Source organism: Lates calcarifer, linkage group LG21 (assembly GCF_001640805.2).
Source record: "Lates calcarifer isolate ASB-BC8 linkage group LG21, TLL_Latcal_v3, whole genome shotgun sequence".
NCBI lineage: Eukaryota > Metazoa > Chordata > Actinopteri > Centropomidae > Lates > Lates calcarifer.
In genome coordinates this window covers 18485482-18497592 of record NC_066853.1, presented here as the reverse complement: position 1 = coordinate 18497592, position 12111 = coordinate 18485482, and the positions used below count along the sequence as shown (strand labels likewise).

At 38.3% G+C, this 12111-nt stretch overlaps 1 protein-coding gene across 1 annotated transcript in view; it reads left to right on the top strand.

Annotated features, from left to right (window-relative positions):
* The first annotated feature begins 8384 nt into the window (after positions 1 to 8384).
* The window catches only part of LOC108876012 (protocadherin-16-like), a 77615-nt gene continuing 73888 nt past the window's right edge, over positions 8385 to 12111 (top strand). Inside the window, 1 exon segment of the mRNA XM_051065422.1 lies at positions 8385 to 9013. The gene's annotated coding sequence lies outside the window, so the exon portion shown is untranslated.

The following is a 12111-nucleotide window of genomic DNA, read 5'->3' as shown; positions in this document are numbered from 1 at the left end:
AGGATGTTGACCCTACCAGGCTGGAGAGAGTTTAGAAAACCCTGAGGATAAGTATAGTTCTCTGGGCTGACAGGTTTCAAATAGCTTCTGTTGCATTCCATCATCACCACAGGGAGCTGATGAGGGATGGCTGTTGCTTAAATTGTCCAAAAAGATGCATATTTCCAGTGCACACTTCCTCAGACAGACGGCCAGCTACACTTGACCTCTTATCCCAGATTCCTGTTGGGGTTTCAGCTCATAGCTGAATGATGATGACAACAGCACTTCCCTCCTTAGCTGTGCACCTGGTAGTGAGTGTGTGGACGTTTTTTGGAAAACACAGCCTCAGCTCAATATAGGCTTCATATTTAGTTATGCAAGGAAAAAAACTGTCACTGTCACTTTAGAAAATAAATAAACTGACCATGAGTATTAAGCTCCTCAACAAAATGAAGAAACAAAATGAAGAAACCATCAAAGGCATATAGATGAGTTAATTAATTCCCTATAAAGAAAACAACTTATTTTGAGGCAACCTTGCTTTCTGTATTGCAACCCTGTAAAATAATAAGACTATCAACAGCTTTCCACATTGCTTTTGATGCTATTTTTTTCCTTCTAATTTTGACCAACATAAACAAAAGACAGGAAAAAGTGTCAATTCTTGGTTCTATGTTGTGAGTTGTTTTATGCACGGCATTCAAGAAGCTGTTTTGTATTTGCATCTCCATAAGGAACTATTTACCATTTCTAACTATTCAGCCCTGTTTCTTGTTATGTAAATGTTTGCTCATGAGCATGACCATATGGATCATGTGACCCTTGGACAAAGTGGTGGTGAAGTTGGCAGCCTTGAGGGCTGATTCCTTACCCCCAAATACGCAACTGGCAAAACAACATTCTTTGCACATATGTCCCTTTTTGAAACCATCACTGCAGCACAAAAATAAATCCTACTGATATCTTTAACAAGCAAACTGCGCTTGGACCCTCAATGTACCAGCATTGCTCAGAGGAACCTTGGCAACCTCTAGTTCATGTGGAGCATAATGAGGCTGACACTTATTTTGGCCACCGTATGTCTTAGGTCTCCTTCCCCATATGGACTTGATTTAAGGAGGTTAACTATACATAGACATTCATAATTTTGTTTTTTCCCTGTTAACTCAACTAGGGTCATAGACTGCTGGCTACAAATCTTTATTTACTTTTCAGTATTGATTATCTTTTGTCTGTCTATGTGCTGACGTTGATTGACAAGTTCAGAGGGAATTGTGAAGTACAATAATCCCCCCCGCCCCGCCACTGGCATAATACAGGAACATAATTTATTGGTGATAGGAGGGTGTGGATCATTTATGTTTCCTGTGGAACCAACTGAAAGCTTCACATTTGCCAAAGAAAATGATCACAGCAACTGACTCATGGCAGAGAAAAATAGTTTCCACTGTTGTATATTATTTCAGTTTATCCTGTCACTCCATCTGTATGATGCTTTGAATGAGCAGCCTTCTTTTAGTAATATTGGCTGTGATCTGCTTGTGTGGTCAGTACATGCATTGGTAACAGAGTAAGAGTTCAGTGAGGCTGCCTTGGTGAAGAGATGAAGGAATTCACCTTGGTTGCTCTGTGCTGACCTGATAGTGATTGTTCACTTCAGTGCCAAGGCTTATTGCTATGGTGTGCTTCAAAATGACAGACCAAGTAGAGTCAACAGTTTCTAAACTTTCTCAAGTGACAGCATTGTGAAGTGTGGAGTAATGGGATTAGAGGAGTTTTTTTTCTCTTTCCTCAAAGAAAAGTTTGCTTGAACAATTTAATTGTTTTGGGAATTCCAGGGCATCCCTCTCAATGCTGTGCATTCCTTTCCTGAACAATATAATGCATTCCTGAAGACTAAAAGTGATCTCCATCAGAATAAGTTGGACTCCCTACAATGTCTGAGGAATTTCATCCAGCAGGAGAACGACATGTTGGACTCTGTGATTGATAGTGTATTAATCAAAAAGCATTCACAGTGGACAGCCCAATAGGTTGTGATTTTGCTTAAGTGGGTGTCATTGTTGTAAGGCAGACTGCTGTTAACCGGGCAAGAGCCTAAAGCAGACTTGATCCTGTGTTGTATTTAGACACAATGAAATTTGAAGGAGGATATACTATGTTAATATATTTGGATGTTTTACCGTACATACAAATACTTAGGGTTGGACTAATGGAATCAGCATATATTCACTTTAAATAGCAGAAGCACCCAAGGTTTAATTTCCAAATCACATTAGAGCTGCATCTTCCAGCAACTGAAATCCTTTTGCTGACATGCTGAATTATTCTCCTGCTTGGTGAGTCTTTTTAGCAGTCTTCAGTTCCACTCCTTACAAGAGGAGCTCTTTTCTGCTTGGCTTAGGGGAAAATGCTAGTTTTATTGATTTTCCTCTCAATTCAATACTTTTTAACTTCCTCTGAGGCTGTTGTAAAAAAACAAACAAACATCATATGTAGATTAATTCTCACTAACTATAGCTGTTTGTACTGCCTTGTTTGATCCATCCAGTGGCCCATTTTTTTTTTTTTTTTTGTTAAGCACCAGCATAATAACAACTCTAAGTCCTGTAATATTAGTCTTTACTTATTACAGCAGGATATGCCCCCAGCCCAACAAGGGGTCAAAGAAACAAAAAATGCACCATTTAAAGTTCTTACTTTGTTTAATATTTTTCATTCATCTGTGTTCTGTTTTGTGTTGAAGTGTTAATGTACCTATGTACACTCCAAAAAGCCTTGCTCACTTGTGATTTTTGAGATCTTTTGAAACCCTGTTTCAAGAAGATGTGATGTTCTCTAGGTATGATGAGGTGACTGTAATGAAAAGAAATACACCAAAAACATGAGAGTAAAATAGAGTGGAGAGCCTGTATCTGCCTTACAGCAGCATTTAAATATTTAAGGTAGATTTTCCATGTATTACTCAGTGGCTCAGCAGAATTGACCTGTCTACATATAATATGTAAGAGAAAAACAAAGGTGACACAGGCAACTAACAGGGTTTGTTGTCAGAAAAGGCATGAGAAACACAATATTGTGGTTAGTTATGTTTTGTTTTTTTTTTGTTTTTTTTTTGGCATTTTTAATCCGCACAAGCATTTGCAGAGCAGACAAGGTCTTCGTCAGCAGAGCCTTACTTTGTATTTATGCAGTCACACACATTCACACCTGGGACTTGCTGAGCACAACCACAGCTTTCCTCAAGGGTCCCTGAGCTCTAAATGTCGAGGAAGAGCACGATCCTGCCAGAATTATGCTTTGCCTCCTGGGTGAGATTCTGAAAGTGAACACTCCGCATGCTTTGTACCTTTTATTCAAATTCGCAGTAGAAAATACTATGTGATCCTTTTGTCTTCTGTTACAGTGTAGACAATGATACTGCAATTTATAATGCATGTAGAGCAGCAAATTTAAACACTAAATAAAATAATAACAAATATATAAAGAGAAGTCCTGAGTAAATAACTGTGAGCACAGAGGAAACAGAGTTGTCCTTTTTTTGGTAGCTCAGACAGAAAAAGATAAAGTTTTCATGCTGGTCAGGAGGTTTGACCCAGCAACAGCAGACTGATGGCAGGATCACCTCTGCAGGCAACTCCTTCAAATACACACAGTATACATCCGTCCCTTTCATGTTTTTAAATGCATCTATGGGCAAGATAAAAGAGGAATTGGCTGTGGGGTAGAGCAAACCAAACATTTTATAGACTGTTAATCTACTTGGTCTGAACTCTTCTGTGTCCCTCAGCAAAACAAATTGAGTATTTATAGTGACTATCATCATCATTATCATCAACTGCACTTAGTCACTTCATACCACCATGGTAGACTGCTTATTTCTCTACCTACGATAAATTTAGATTATGAATATCATATTGTCTGATATATAATGACTCTGTGGGCCATGATTTCAGGGTCTAGTCTAGGGTATCACTAAAGAATTTAGATTGACCCCCCACCCCCATTTACATTAAAGATTTATTGTTGCAATGTCTGCAGCCAGGAAGCAGTAGTAACACTGAACAGAAAGCTATAAAAGATCTTTTACATCATGATTAACCAGAAGATGACAAAGAGCTGGTACTCCCAGAATTTTTCTTAACCAAATGAAAACCACCTGTGCACTCAGTATCTAATATCCTTTGGACCATGCAGTGTAGAGTATGTAGGTGCATACAATACATACAAACAGTACATAGAGATACATCCAAGTGTGCTTTAATAGAGTGCAACCATGAAATGATGTCTTTTAATTCGTCCAAAGTGTGTAAAATACCTTCTGAATGTGTCCCATTCACATCTTCTAACAGTAACATTCAACAAACCAAAGCTCATATTTCCTTAAATGCACAGGATCTGGAGGAAATGGTCCACTAGTGGTTCTGGTTAGTGTTTTGTCTCAGTAAAAGTCTAGAGTAGACCTCTGCTCAAACACATGCTAGAGCTCCCCCTGAAAACACCACTGTGGTTTCTCCCTCAAATATTCTACGCAGTTCACCTTATAAACACATCGTCTGTTGTGTTTTTATCAAGATGAGGCTGTAGAAGAACAGCAATGTGCAATCAATATCCTTATTGTCCCAAATATGATCCAGTACTTGAGCGTGTTGACAAATTGAATTTACATTTTATTGGCTCAGGAAATGCCACAATCTTTTTTTTTTTTTTTTTTTACAAGTTTTGTATTTGGTCTAATATCACAAAAATTGCTAGAAGAATTGATTTAGAAGAGGAGTATTTTTAAAAAACAGTTCTCAGGTTTCCTTTTATTTCCTTGATCAATAAAGATTAACTTCTTAAACAAATACTCTCACTGTATGTTATGAATCAGCACAATGGGGTGAGATCATACTCTGTTTCTGTAACTTTGTTTTCCAAGTCTTGATAAAATTCAGATTCACATTCATACATGCTGTAAAAAGCAGACACTTAAAGGTCTCTCTTGTTTCCTAAGGCACACTTGCAAATGCAAGCAATAAAAACCTTGTGAGTGTAACAAACACAATGCAGACTGCATTTGATCTGGGGGTCAACTGCTGTACATACCAAAATAGAAATTAAATGAAAAAGGTCTCAAAAAAATCATAAGTAGTTTTTACAACCTCATAGCACAAAGAACTACAAGGTAGAAATTATCTGGGAACAGCTGTATCCTATTCAGCTTCCTATTAATATTGCAGGCGGCAGCTTAACAATTATACTTAAACGGCTGCGGTGCAAAGCTGAATTCATGATGATTTTCAAAGAGCATGCACCACATATACAGTATATTTAATCTCATTTTATTATATTTTGTGTATCAGGTTGGATGCACTTTTGTCCTGGCTGACATGAATTCCTATGGTAAAACGGCCTGTCACACACTTAACTTTAATCTTGATTAAACTCGATCTGTTTATTATTTCTACCATGGACTTTCAGCGAGGCTGAAGGAGCCAAGCTCTGTGGTTTCCCCTCTAATCCATGGTCAAATGTCACTGAAATAGCCATCACAGAAAAATTACTAAGACCACAGTCTTGTGATGTGGACAGCATCTAACCTCAAAGTAGAATTGCAGATTTATCCACCATTACAGCACCTTATATATTTTTTATATTCAGGGTCTCCTATGACTCACAGGAGGAGTCAAGATACTCCCAACAAACTAAGACAAGGCACTCAGCTCAGTGGATTATATACACTGGACACTCTCAGGCATGGAAAAAGAACATGAAAAAATAATTAAAAGTGCAAACCTGAGTAATATTAATGTGAATCAGGTTTTAAGATATAGAGAGCAAAAATCTGAGCTTGAAACCAAGTTGTACTTTTGCATGGAGCTAAAGACGCCAAATGAGCAACAGATGCTCCTCTGATGTTTTGATGCAATTTATCCACAGTACATTACCTAATCTGCTTTCTGTTGTTTTGTTTTTTTTTTTCAAAACCGTAAACAAATGCATCAGGTTGACATTTTTACATTTAGCTTCAGTACATCTTTTCATCTTTCATCATTTATCAAAGCCAGAATAGACACTTCTGTCAAGAGAACATTTGTCTGATTACTCTGCTGTCAACAGGATATTTGGAAATCCATTGTCTTGTCAACAGGCAGTGTTTGTGTGCATTTTGTTATATATATATATATATATATATATATATATATGTGTGTGTGTGTGTGTGTGTGTGTGTGTGTGTATGTGTGTGTGTGTGTTTGTGCAAACTTTTAAAAAACAAAGGATATTTGCAATAAAACAAGCATCTCGATAAGACAGGGAATTTATCATTTGTTTTGCTTAATAAAACACAGTGACAGACTACACAGATAGTGGGTTTAAGCCATAACTTGAGTTGATAATATGAAACAACCCTGCATGTTATCGGAAAAATAAAAAACAAACAAAGTTCTTTGTTTTCTTTACAACTCTGCTATCCATCTTAGTACACTGACATTTATCAGATACCTTCGATTACTATTTGTCTCATCTCTCATCTCATGCAATATGCAAACATTTGTTTTGTATACACTGTACTGTTTAACTCTGTTTTATTACTCTTTTGATCCTTTGCACTTGAAATCGCAGCTATCGTATGCATAAAGAACATAACTAAGCACCATGTCAGTATAATTTGTGTTGTCTGTCCCTTATTTTCAACAGAACAGGTTCCATTACAACATGTATAGGACAGATAATGCATTTGATATGGATGATTGTCCCAGTAGAAAGAAAGCTATAGGCTATTCTGACTAAACAACAACAACAACAAAAAAAGACGTGTCGTCAGGTTTTGTGTTTGTGTGTGTGTGTCCGTGTGAATGCACATATGGACTGGCGTGTATGTGTGTGCCTGTCTGCGTGAGTTTGCCTCCTCTGCTCTGCTGTCACAGTAATAATGAGTAGCTGCCAGCTGCTGAAACTCTTTCCACTTGGTGATATAGCAGTTCACAGAGTGAGAGTGGGAAGACATAACTAGGTTGCTCAGAGGAAAAAGGTTTAGCCAGCAAAAATGTTGAACTGTGGTAGGAATGACTGACCAAACTATTTTTTTCCCCAAAAGTTTTATTTTTCTTAATCAGCACAAATAGACCGATACAGTTATGTCAGTACTATTCATACTGACTACTATATACTCAGTGTCAGTGTCAGTGTATTCATATGTAATGGTACTGCATGTCTTTATTTTGTTATTTTCATGATGATAACAGCAAAAATACATAAACCTACAAAAGACAGTCAATGGAAGATAAGTTGTGTGCATTCACTCCACTTATGTCAACTGCCTCTCAACAATAAATAAGACTGTTGACACACCATGGTCTCTTTGTTGTTCTCATGTTTGTACATTCTAAATGCAAAGTGACAAGGGTTTAATAACTCTCAGAGCTTAATATGATTGACAATAAAGTGGAGCAGGGTTATGGCTCCAGCACTATTAGAGATAAAAGCAGAGATCCTCTTGGGAGCTGACTGAAGATGTAGGCTATGCTTCTTTAAAGAGTCACAAGATGTGAGGAAAAGTTAAGGGATTTGTCTCTTTTCTAGACTTAGATGAAAAATACCCCCGGGAGGTGTCTTGACTTTCAACATCTGAGGGAAAACACTGTCTGTATGATAGCTAGGCCTCCTTATGATGCTGTGGTTTTGTTGAGGTTGTTAGGTCCAAGTATTGCCAAGTAGGCTGGGTATAAGGTGAGCTTCAATGTGGCACCTGACAGCCAGAAAGTAGAGAGTGATGATATCAAAAGATTATATTTTTAGACAAAAATGCAATAGTAAACAGAACCTAAAGTGATGTGGAAGACCACTGGAAGCAGAGATAAAACTGGTTTTCACTATAACTCTTATATAACTTTTCATTTAACATGTCTTTATATTGTTACTTGACAAAGTATTCAAATCCCTAAACTTGTCACTCAGTGTTATATATCAGCTTAGAATATCTCCATTGTGATACTTTTTCAGTGTGGTTATAACACACTTCATTCAGGATTTTTGTGTCTGTTTGATCTGTCCTTGGTCTTGAGGATTCGCACTAGAACATGTCCCTCATATCCACTGATGGTTACCTTCAACAACGACACACACATGTTAAACTACTCTGTATGTTACTGTGTTATTTGATAGTATTACTCCAAATGAACTTTTACATTTAATAATGAAATGAATGAAAACATTACAAGTACATACTATAACTATCTTGCCATATACAATCTGTGATTCTTGACCTTTCAGAACTCCACTTTAACTCCAATTTAAAACCTCAGAAATGATTTACTAATGATTTTGCAACACTTACCACAACTGTGTTGTTTTTTTTTTTTTTTTTTTAACATCGCCAGAACATTCAAACCTGTGCAGAGCTGTGATAGGTCCTCTGCTGCTGATATACACTTCCCTTTCGTGTAGGATGGTGGCACCAAAGTTCAGCAATAACCTGGCCTGTCTCTCTGCAGTCGGTGTAGCTCCTTGTGGCAGACGCAGCAGCAGCAGCAGCAGCAGCACTAAAGAGGAGAGAAGCAGGAGGTTACGCTCAGTCACGTGTTGAATAAATTAGATTTGGAGGAGTGGGAGGGGAGGGAACGGGAGGGGGGACTGTCCACCACTCGGCCCCCTTACTGTTTGGTCTCAGTCAGCGTGCTGCAGCAGTGTGTCTCCGACCAGACAGTTAAACAGACAGACAGTGGATGCCGATAAGTTGATAAACGTCCACTGGAAGAGGACGACAGGAAAAAGTTTTTACAAGGCGCAAGTTTGTAATTTGACTTTTAATCGTTTCGCCCGGCGAGGAATGTTAAAAAACCAAGGAGGGAATTTAGCAAAGAAACTCGTTGTGTGAATCGGGACGAATCTCCACAATCACTGGCAAAGGATATCAGTTTTTTTAAAGTCCTGAAATGGATGCAACTTTCACTTTAGGCTTTGTCTTCACGAGGGAATACTGAGGAGAACTTGGATAATTTGAAACTCGGTTTGTCTTCTCTAAAACAGAGCAGAGGAACACATGAATGTGAGTATCTATCACAGCAGGACATTGATCTCCTCTCTCCACAAGTAACCTGGCGCGACGAAGTTCTCCATCAGTGCAGTTTATCCATAACCACACTTTTCTCTTTAACACACCTAACAACTTACTCGCTGACCCTGTGCCAGCAGCAGATACTTTCTAGTGGAAGCATGTATGTAAAAATCGTTGAGTTACGACGTTTTCTACTTAGTGCAGAGCACTTTCCATTTCTTTCATGCCCAGACCTCCTTGCAGCGGTGATGAACATGAGTTTCATTATTATTCATTTTGTGTTGCACTTTCAACACTCATTCATTTTAAAACATGTTACAAAGTTCATTTAAAGCAACAGCCCAAACAAATAACCTTATAGAAGTCTATTTCTCTAATATTCAGAGACATATGATATGTAAACTTACAGTCACTTACAATCGTTTACATACAAAAAAAGAACAACAACATCAAAAAAAGATGAGATATTCTTGCTCGTTGTGTATTGAATGTAAGTCTGCAGCGGTTTCTGCACAGAGCACACTCCGCTTGCGCGCAGACTTTGAAGAGCAGCCAAATATTTTAACTGCATGTCATGTCGCACTTTTTTAAGCCCCTCTGAGACATTCCTCTAAAATTGGTCAGCCTACGGAGTTATTGTATTGTCCTCCGAGTGCTGCTGCTGCTGCTGCTGCTGCGCCCCTCTGTCTCCCTCATATTCCACTTGGAGCACATACCGAATGAATACCCACATGTCGACACAGTTATTGTGTCGGCGGACTCATGTTCATTGACCGTGAATAGGTGTTCCTTTTCCTCAATTAATAAATTAATCAAAGTCTCCACTGGGCTCCATCACTGCACACATTAGTTGTGAATGTAATGGTTTCCATGGTGCCGCTGCGTAATTATACTGCCTTTTATTTATTTATTTATTTATTTATTTTTTTACTTTAGACGCAACAAGGGGTGCAGGCTCCTCCTTTCTTTTTTTTTCTCACCACCAGTCATCAGTATGAGGGATCCTGCTTTTGGTTTAATGTGTGTGTTACTTCTACAGTTGTTAAGTTAGAAGATGTTCACTTACATTGCAGTTGTCACTGTGTGTGTACTTGTTTTATAGTAATTTGAGGCTAATTGACCAGACCACAACATTACCCATACCACTGAGTCTTTTTATATTTATTAGTTAATTAATTATATTTATTTTAATTGTAGTGTTTTTGTTTATCCACTTATCTATCCAATTATCCATCCATACAACCATCTACCCATCCGTGCATCCTTTTCTGCCCCTGCTTAGTTTCTGGGAAATTTAAAAATGTTTGTGATAATTACTGTCATTATCTTTGTTGAAGTATCTCTAGTCTAGAGTGTCATTCTAATGTGTGCCATTTTTCAGACTCTGGGTCGAGTTAAAATTCAAAACTCACAGAGAAAACAAACAAAAAAGCAGCATTGATGGATAAAACCAAAATTTGTGCCTCCCCGGCTTTTATAAGAATCCAAGGATTATGTCATAAACCCTCAGCGCAGCGGATGAAGTAATCATTTCACTAGTCTTGTCTTTGTAGCCCGCATATGCTGTTGATGAAGCTGGACTCCTAAAAAGGAATGAAAAACACAGGATATGTTTCTCCCAGGATAGCCACACCAACACCACCCAGAAAGTTTCCTGTTGCCTTACATTTCTGAAAACTGCTTGGCTGCAGTTGTTGCGGTTTTACTCATCTTCTTGTCGTCATCAGTAAACTAAGTCAAGTGTGCGTCAACATGAGGGGTGTTGTGCCAAAAGACTGTCACCTTTGGAATTCATTTTCTCTTTCGTGAAAGACCCTGTCAAGTTAAGCAAGCCATCTCTGCAAGGAAGCATTTGTGGACACCCTCAGATTTTTATCAATCCAAGTATGTGACAGTTCACATATGTGATGAACTTTGACCTTAGATGCAGTAATGTTGTCCAAACTCTCCTTGCACCCCTGCTACTGTAACTCAGTGCACAGATGTTTTCAATGATGCAACTGCTTGTACTGCAAACGCAATATCAGATGGTGTCATCTTCAAAGACATAAGGTGTGTGTTTTTCTATCTGGAACATCTTACACAAACAGCTGAACTAACTCATGCTGTTCATGCTGTGGGAAAGAGATGATCCTTCTTGTCACCTCAGAAACCTTTCGGCTCACAGTGAAGACGTAGCCGGTGTGTTTTCCCAATATCGTGTTTGTTATGACCAGGGAGTGCGTGTGTACCCGAGGCCTGTGATGGCTTTTCCTGGCCTTTCTACTTGCCCCGGGACTGAAGTTTCAAAGACTAATGCAGAGCACAGAAACGTGGCACTTGTGAGAGGCAATAGTCTGGCAAACATTCAGAGCTTTTTAGTTTGCTTTGTGCTAAGCCTGTCATCCTCATGTCCAGTCAATCTGCAGTTCTGTCTGTGGTTTCCATTATGGCTCCATTGAGCCTCAGGCAGCCTGGCATGTTCTTGAAACCGCAGAAGTTTTCTTTGAGTTAACTGGAATCATGACATGGAATTAGAAGCTCATTTTACGTAGTCTGTCACTTTAGTCAGCCCCCTTGGCCTGTTGGTGGTGAAAATGATTTGGTTGTGTTAATTAAAGTATGGTATTTGGAATCTGTTAACCAGAATTTGTGCTGTATCTCTGTAGATCAGATACTCTGGTTGGACCGGGAAAGCACACCAATAAATTTGCAAGTGACTATGTTTAAGATATTGGCTTAAGATAAGTATTTGACAGTTATTCAATATGGGTCCATTTCCCAAGATATGTCTTCTGAGATTAAATTATATGACTTGGCCAGTTTGATGTGTTGCATATCCACTGTATTAATTGTGATGTTAAAAATCATATTTATATTTCATTAGAGCTTTGGCATTCCTCTGTGTAATGTGGGTATTGGCTCATGGAGGTGGACAGTACTATTTGTTCAGATGTATTGTCTATTGTAGGTTTTTCTAAACCAAAGGTCTGCTTATTGTAATAGTAGTATGAAAAAGATGAATATTACTTCTCAGAAAAATGAAAAGTGAAAAATGAATAAGCAAATGTATTTTCAGCATACATGAAAAATGGATGTGACACATTTTT